This window comes from Octopus bimaculoides, chromosome 2, assembly GCF_046866305.1.
Source record: "Octopus bimaculoides isolate indiv1 chromosome 2, ASM4686630v1, whole genome shotgun sequence".
NCBI lineage: Eukaryota > Metazoa > Mollusca > Cephalopoda > Octopoda > Octopodidae > Octopus > Octopus bimaculoides.
The window spans coordinates 121,584,203-121,594,258 of record NC_142929.1 but is presented as its reverse complement, the minus strand read 5'-3'; positions in this window follow the sequence as shown (position 1 = coordinate 121,594,258).

Here is a 10,056-nt window from a genome sequence, read left to right as displayed (position 1 = left end):
GAGTCTGGGGATGTGCTGAGCAATTTATAATCAACAAAACTGTGATGTCAGAGGTGCGAGAGTAGAGGAGGTACCTAGTTTCAATGTAGCTAGACTACAAGAATGCCTTTGACTCTGTTCTCCACTCACGAATGCAAGAAGCCCTTTAACTTGCTAAAGTTCCAGTGAGAATAGTCAATGCCATATCTGATCTGACTTCACCATGGGCCACCATCTTGAAATAAAACACAGCGTGAATGTATTATCAGCGATAGAATACAGTATCGCAAAGGCATATTCCAAGGAGACAGCCTCTCTGTGATGTTTATACTTTTTGTAAACCTCTTATATATATATATATATATATATATATATATATATATATATATATATACAGGATGATTCAAAAGTCTCCATACATAGGAAAAATTATTTTTTTTATAAGTAACAGTTTATAAGATCTTCCAGATCCCCTGATCTAACCCCTCTTGATTTCTGTCTTTGGATGCATTTGAAAGGCATGGTGTCTCACGGAATGATAAAAGGCATAAATCATTTGAAGGAACGCTTCATCAACTCCTTTGCACACGTACCACCAGATGTGCTATTACGAGTTCACAATATGTGGGGTAAATGTATTGCAACGTATATTCAAAACAATGGTAACCCTATAGAGCCTGTTAAATAAAAAAAATAACTGCTCTTATGAACTGTTTCTTGTAAAAAGATGAATTATTCTTATGTATGGCGACTTTTGAATCACCCTGTATATGTATACATATAATATTTAATTTGTATATATATATATATATATATATATATATATATATATATATATATATATATATATATATATATATATATATAAATATATATATATATATATATATATGCAAGATACTCACTTGTGAGCATGAGTTTTATACAATTACATTTATCTGAATATTTTTTATCTTTATCTCTTACATAGTTCACTCGTTAGACTGCGGCCATGCTGGAGCATCACCATGAAGGATTTATAGTCGAATGAATAATCTACCCTAGTACTTATTTTTTAACCTTGCTCCTTATTATATTGCTCTGTTTTGCCAGACTGTTAAGTTACGGACACATAAACACATCAACACCGGTTGTCCAAAGACACACATACGCTAGTATATATATATATATATATATATATATATATATATATATATATATATATATATATATATATATATATATATATGTGTGTGTGTGTGTGTGTGTGTGTGTGTGTGTGTGAGTATATATATATATATATATACACACACACATATATATGTACATATATATATGACGGGCTTCTTTCAGTTTCTGTCTACCAAATCCACTCACACACCCACGCCTTGCGCGAGTCATATGTCAATATTTTTCATGTCATAAGTATTTAAAATCTTCGAAGGAAAATGAAATAAGTTTTGTTAAAAAAAAAAAACCCTTTGGACAGGAACGTTGGAGAGCAGCCTTCGACATTTTCTATCCAAAGAGCTTTTAAAACCAATATTTGCTCGCTATTATTTATAGCTCTATTCGCTTCGAGTTAAACCGTTCCAATTAAGAAATATTTGAAAAATGTTGTTGCTATGTCATATTATTCAATACTTTTGAGCTGAGTACATGTTAATTAAAAGTAAATAACTCCGTATATGCATACATACATACATACATGCATACATACATACATGCATACATACATTCATACATACATACATGCATATATACATACATACATACATACATACATACATACATGCAAACATACATACATTCATACATACATACATACATACATACATACATACGTACATACATACATACATACATACATACATACATACATACATACATACTAACACAAATATTGTTCATGCATAAATTTTGCAGAATAGGCTTATCAATGTCTTTTAGATATAAGTTATGAAAACATATTTTTGTTATTTCATTGAATAGAGGTTGCTTTATTTAAATTTGCCTATAAAAACATCTTTTATTTCTGCTTTACACTTCGTATGATATTTGTGTCTGTTAATACATTTGTTTATATTGAAAATTTCTGAGATAAAATGAATGAAAGATAGTGTCTGTGTGTGTGTGTGTGTGTGTGTGTGTGTGTGTGTGTGTGTGTGTGTGTGTGTGTGTGTGTGTGTGCATGTGTGTAAAAATAATTAGTAAGAAATTGTATATAATTATAATGAGGCTGGTTGAATGATTAACTAAAGAAACTCTGAAAAAAAAAGAACAAGAACAACAGTACGGAAGGGCGAGGCGGACTCTAGAAGGAGAAACAAATAAATACAATGGAGATATGAGTTGGGTGGGGAAAGATAAAGTTTTAGGGTGTTAGGAAACAGCGTTCCCTAATGAAAAGGATGAACAGAAAAGCTTCTGTGGACATGAAACGGGATGAAAGCTTTCAGCGGGCTGTTGAAAGAAAGGGGATTGGGGTAGGGGATGACAGTGTAACGGTGTAAGTGGGTGATGGAAGGATTATTATAAAGGGATAGATGGAAGACGAAACACAAATACATTCATTTAGTCATATACTCACGCGTGTAATACATACACACACACAGAGCATACACACCACATACACACGCATGCACACACATTTACGCTACACTCACACTTTCACACGCACACATCTAGGCTTGCATTTATGGAATACATATGCATGTATACGCAAACATATACTTACACGTTTGTACTCTCTTACATATATCAACGCATATATGCACATAAACTCTCATGTGTATCACGCTTACACAGGCACACGCACATATAACCATGCAAATACAGACACACACAGAGGCAACCCTAGACTCATTATATAAATTAATTGATAAACTAATGTATTAATAAAGATACGAAGATAAATATAAGCATGCATACATGATGCGTATACCAACGCACGAACATGCTCATGCACATATAGGCGTACACATAAATATACATACATTCAAACATATTTCAACACACATACATACAGAGAAACATAAGTACACACACATTGAAGCATAAACACGCTGAAACCAACGAAGAAGACTTTATGTGGTCACACGATCTGCGTGAAATAGCAGCTAAATCTCCCTCAGTTCCACCTTGCCGTCTTAAAGAAAGACTCCTGTACAGGAAAATAAAGATCTAGGTATATAAAAAAGGGCTGGTTGGGACTTTAAAAACATCTTTTATTTCTGCTTTACGCTTCATATGATATTTGTGTCTGTTAATATTTGTTTTTATATTGAAGATTTCTGCGAGAAAATGAAAGGTACTGTATGTGTGTGTGTGTGTGTGTGTGTGTGTGTGTGTGTGTGTGTGTGTGTGTGTGCGCGCGCACGTCTGTGCAAAGAAAGACACCCGTACAGGAAAACCCAGGTCTAGATATATATAAAAAAAATGAGGTGGTTGTGACTGGAATACCTTTGACTATAATTTGATACGATCAAGCTTGAACTGGGACAAAACAGCAATATATACGCAAACACTCTCACACACACATGCACACGCACACGCACACAAACGCACATACATTTATTTCTGTACAGCCAGTGGGAGTCTAAAATATGCTCGCTCGACTAGCTAAAACTAATAGTCCAAGTCTCTTTAATACTCCATCATAGCCGTGCTATGAGAAAATAAGCAAACACATGCGTTCTTAAGTTGCTCTGTACCAAGGAAAAAGACGGCTGGAACGTCTTAGATGATAAATCTGCTTGATCAGAGCGGATCCGAGCTAAATAACATAAACTCACTTGCATGTAGGAATACACACACACACGCACATTTATATCCACAAAGCATGATTTACTTGGACAGGCTTTATTTTTAGTCAGTGGGCATAAGATGTTGCAACATTCATGCCATTCTCAAAGATGTTAATAGCACTAGCAAAGTGAAATAGCCTGGGGTCGGTGTAATCTCTTCCTCGCTCCTTGAAGTTGCTGGCCTTGTGCCAAAATTTTAAAGTATTATATCTATTTTTGGAATAGTCCACAAAAGAAATTTCCACATAGGATTTGTTGATGTATAAACTACATCAACAAATCTTATGTGGAAATAAAGTCGAGATGCATGAATTATCTCTACCCATTTACTTTTTTTTTAGTCATTCGACTGTGGTCGTGCTGTATTATAAACCTTGAAGAATTATAGTCGAATGAATCGATTCCAGTGCATTTTTTATTTTATCGATCGCCTTTGCCGAACTGTAAGGTTACGGGAATGTAAACACAACACCGGTTATTAAGCGGTTGTAGGGGACAAACACACACACACACACACACACACACACGCACACACATATATACACACTATATTAAATCTCTGAGCGAGATGTAAACAGTAGCAATACGGAATCGTAACATATAAATGCCATCCAAGTGTGACATCCTATACGGGACAGTGCTACTAACGTTTATAGCCCCAGGAAGACATCTCATTAGTATTTGAAAGGTGAAGTCATCGCTTCCAACCTTAGCCTTACGTGACACACACGAACTCGAGTTTCTGGGTGGTTACCCGTCTTCAGCGTGTGCTAAAAATATAATATATATAATACTATATGCCTTTTTCAGCGACGAACCGTTGCTGATCTCGTAAAAGAAGAAATAAGTTATATTAAATCTCTGACCGAGATGTAGACAGTAGCAATACGGAATCGTAACATATAATTGCCAACCAAGTATGGTGTCCTATACGGGACAATGCTCCAGGAAGACATCTCTTCCAGCTGCCGAACGACACACATTCTGTGTCCGATTAGTATTTCCGAGGGGAAGTCATCGTTCCCAGCCCTAGCCTTATGTGATACACACGGTCTCGAGTTTTTGGGTGCACTGTCCCGTATAGGAAGCTATACTTGGCTGGCAGTTATTTGTTACGAGCTTGAATAATTCTGATACTCCAGTTTTTGCCTGCCTGTTATTGTTGTTGATGCGTTGCCCTATGTCTGTCATGTACAAAAAAGAAACAAAAAAAAACCCCGTGATCAATCATGAGTCTCACTAGACATAGCTTATTTAGGACTCTTCATCCTTTTTTAATCAGACGTATTAAAGAAGTATCTATTTGGGTAAGATTTGGTTGCTATTTCTTGAAGTCCGGGCGATCATGTAAAAGTATTGGCTGCGTCTCATTGTTTTGGTACCTGCAAACAGGAAGCGCTAAGATTTTGATTGCTTTTTGGGGTTCTACCTTCTACAGGGAGAAGGTAGTGGTATTGTAATTGTGGTTTTTTAGTGCAACTACGAGAAGTAAAATAAAAGCATAATTGAAAGAGTAGAACTAAACAACGGAAAATATATTTCTGATTTTGGCAAAAAGCCACAAAATTATATTGAAAAGGCATATTTGTTTAACACAAGTCTGAATAAAGTGCACAGATAATATAGATGCATGTATTTATATATTTATGCTATTGACTCCGGAAGGATGGTAAGCAAAAATCGAACCCAGAGGGATTTCAACGGAAAACATAAAAACATAATTAGGTCCAGTGCTTTATTGATCGCCAAAATCAGTGCTAACAATAAATAATTACTATTTCCAACAGTAGCATTCTGCGCACATTTTAATGGGTAGTGGTGATGGCGGTATTATCGATTAAATCGATTCCAGTGTTTACTGGTATTTATGTTTTCGATCCCGTGAGGATGAAAGGTAAAATTGGATACCAAAGGAATTTGAACTTAGAAAATTAAGGAACATAATCTAAATATTGGAAATAACAGTAAGTCATTGATTTGCTCACCACCGAAATCAATGCCAGTATAATCTGAAAATGGAAGGAAGGAACTAATCGATTACATTGACCCTAGTGTTCAACTGGTACTTATTATATCTTCGACAGAATAAAAGGCAAAGTCAATTTTGGAGAGGGAGCAAGTCGATTGCATCAGCCCCATCTGAGGAATTTCAACCATGTTTCGTAGGTCTGCTACCACAACAGTTCCTTTATAGGATCCTGTTAGCTCAAGACATCATCAGGAGGAACCATGTCCGGTTTCGGCCCCTACTCCTCTACTGTTTTGACGTGGCGCCCCCCACTCCCTTTCGGAGGTGTCTTCAGCTCTGGTGTTGAGTGCATGTCTTCTTTCTTCTGTTCCCTGGCCTCTTCGATGCAGCGTCAACGAGTGTCAGCGGCCGACTGACTGTCTTGTCAAATTTCCCTTTAAATACCTGCTGCTAGGCTCCAGCAGGCATCCCCAGCAAGTTGTCACGTAACACTGTCTAGATTTTAACTGACCAATGGAATGCGCGTAGTCTTACCCTCTGCTAGGCTCCAGCAGGCAGCCCCAGTAAGTTGTCACGTGACAACTGGTACTTATTTGATCGACCCCAAAAGGACAAAAGACAAAGTCGACCTCGGCGGAATTTGAACTCAGAACGTAAAGGCGGACAAAATGCTGCTAAGCATTTTGTTCGGCGTACTAAAGATTCGGCCAGCTCCTTAATGTCAGTTATAATAATAGTTCTTTTTATTATAGGCACAAGGCCTGAAACTTAATGGGGAGAGGAAAGATAGTCGATAACATCGACTCACCCCACGCCGTGCTTAACTAGTACTTATTTTATCGACCTCGAAAGGATTAAAAGCAAAGTCGATTTCGGCGGAATTTGAACTCGGAACGTTGAGACGGGTGAAATGTGCCTCAAAGCAATTTGTTCATTTTGCTGACGATCACACCAGTAATAATGGTTACTTACATTGGCAGAATATCAAACATTCATAGCTTAGAAAAAACAGTTAATTATCATCAAGTCTTGAAAGATTATTTGAAATCTAAATGCAATGGGACATAACCAAAAACAACTCGACATTTTATCGGGAACTCTATTGATGGGAACTCTATTGTTTTGCAGGGAAAATTTACCAAAAGAGATTTTTACCGGTATAACATTCATTTATGCCAATCTCATACACAGAGTTGTAAGGAAAACATTGATTTCTATTGTAGGCAAGTGGCTATAAATTTCGAAAAAAAGTTGTAGACGACTATATTGACTCCAGTATTTGATTAGTACTTTATTTTATGCCAATCATACGCCCACCTACTGATAAGTATATTAAACCGTAATCATGCTTGTGCGTATGTAACTATAGGTACATGCATGCGTACATTCATATGTGCATACACGCACGCATGTACTCACACACTCACACACAATCATATACATATATATACATACACACCATATATATACAAAATATATATAATAGTAATATAAATAATATATATATATATATGTATATCAAATAATAAGCAACACGGATTTCAAAAGTGATTGCAGTACGCACGTTTCATGCTACTTCAATTTATTTAAGTAATGTGAGCATTACCTTAAATGCAATATGAAGAGCAATCTTCAGCTGCACGAAAAAATGTAGAAAAAAGACATATTACAAATGTGGCAACATATTAAAACCAAGTGGGAGAGAGCAGAGGAAGAATATATAAGTCCATCTTGACATAGCAGGGTCTATCAGGCTATATGTATATATATATAATATATATATAAATATATGTATATATATATATATATATATATATATATATATATATATATATATATATATATATATATATATATATATATATGCGTGTGTGTGTGTATATATATATATATATATATATATATATAGGCAGAGGAATGGCTGTGTGGTATTTTGCTTACCAACTACATGGTTCCGGGTTCAGTTCTACTGCGTGGCATCTTGGGCAAGTGTCTTCTACTATAGCCTAGGACCGACCAAGGCCTTGTGAGTGGATTTGGTAGACGGAAACTGAAAGAATCCCATCGTATATATATATATTTATATATATATATATATATATATATATATATATATATATATATATATATATATATATATATATATATATATATACATATGCCTGTGTGTGTGTTTGTGTGTCTGTCTTTGTTCTTCCAACATCTCCGTAAATTAGCGGTTCGGCAAAAGAAGCCGATGGAATAAATACTAGTCTTACAAAGAATAAGTCCTGGAGTCAATTTGCTCGACTAGAGGCGGTGTTCCAGCGTGGCCGCAGTCAAATGACCGAAACAAGTAAATGAATAAAAGAATAAAAGAACATATGCATATATATATATATATATATATACCGTGAGAGAGTTAGGGGTTGGGGGTACAACCCACTAAGGGATAGTATCTATCCAGTATACTGCTGGGAGGGTACCCAATTATTGCTACGCTAGTGCTATACTAGGTGCAATCAATGGGAGCGGGTAAAAGTGGAGGTTTTACCCAAAATTTGTGTAACAATTAGAAAATGGAGGATAATATGCTGAACCCAACTACTTGCAGACGGTGTATCCCGTTGAATTAATTAATTTAATTCATAGCAAAAGTGACAAAGGGAGGAAGAAAAGAAAAAGAAAGAAAGAACCAAAGCACAGGTGTCCATGGCAGACTATGTTATTTTGCCAACATGGTTTACATATAGAAGTACAAAGTACATAAGGAATTCTGTTCATCCTCTAATTCCTTATGTACTTTGTACTTCTATATGTAAACCATGTTGGCAAAATAACATAGTCTGCCATGGACACCTGTGCTTTGGTTCTTTCTTTCTTTTTCTTTTCTTCCTCCCTTTGTCACTTTTGCTATGAATTAAATTAATGAATTCAACGGGATACACCGTATGCAAGTAGTTGGGTTCAGCATATTATCCTCCATTTTCTAATTGTTACACACATATATATATATATATACATAAATATATGGGTACAGGACATCACCAACTGTGTATACAACATGAAGTACGAAAACAAACAAGGGAAATACGCAAACAACGAGAGAACAAATGGAAAACAGGACAAGTAACATGAAGAACAGCCCTTCATCAGTTGTCGGCTGTCTATCTACTCCTCATTTCGAGCATTCAATGACAATATGAGTCTTGGAAGAGGGCTGATCCAATGAATTCCAAAATAAAATTTGGGATTTATGGAGGGTCAAAATTGGGAACAACTTATATAGATATGACGTCAAAGGTACTTTATAGAAAGAGAAGGAGGAGAAAGAAAGAAATTAGTAGAAAACTAATAGTGGTGAGATATAGAGTTATAGGTGCATAGGAGTAAAGCTGAAAGGCTTGGAAGTAGATATATTTAGTGGAAGTGAAATGTAAGAAGACAATGAAAGGTTGAATTTTCTAGAATGATAGAAATTATTATAGGATCTAGGGGCATGCTTTTGCCAATGTTTGTAGATCTAATCCAACCTCTCTTATCAGTTTCGTGGTGCTATAGAAAAGATACTATTCTATTATCAATTCACATCGAATCAGGACAGAGTTTTCTAACACAAAAAATCTTTGACAAATCATGTCTTCGCATAATAATAAGTTGCTAAATACAAATTCACTTAATGAAAATAGCAACATTGATTTTGTTAACACTAACCATTCTTTAAAAATAATAGCAGCAGTGTTAGTGTTTCTGATGTTGATTTCAGTCGCATTCGTTTGCTTAATAGTAATTCTAAGACTACAAACTCTATTTTTCTATGTTAAATTACTTCCGGTTCTGAAGTTGTTTTTTTTTTTTATATATAGGTAGTTCTTCATCTCAGTTGACCAAAAGAATATCTAATCATTACTACATTTAGATATATCAATGAACGTAATATTATTGGGCTTAGTAAATTAATTTGGGATCTAAAGGATCATAATAAACAATTTGATTTGGAATGGAATATTCTATCTATATCTTTTCCGTATGATAAAGGTAAATCTTTTTGTCCGCTTTGTAACAATGAAATATATTTCATCCTGTTCTAAGAGAATCCTCTTGTAAACACGTTTATAGAACGCGTTTATCGTTACAAACATTCGCAAAAACATACCTTTAGTTCCTTTAAGTGATTTCGACCTTTGACGGTCTTCTTACATTTCACTTCCACTCAATACATCTACCTCCAAGCCTTTAAGCTTTATTCCTATTCACCTATCGCTCTATATCTCTCTCCACTATTAGTTTTCTGCTAATTTCTTTCTTTTTCCTCCTTCTCTTTCTATAAACTACTCTTGGCGT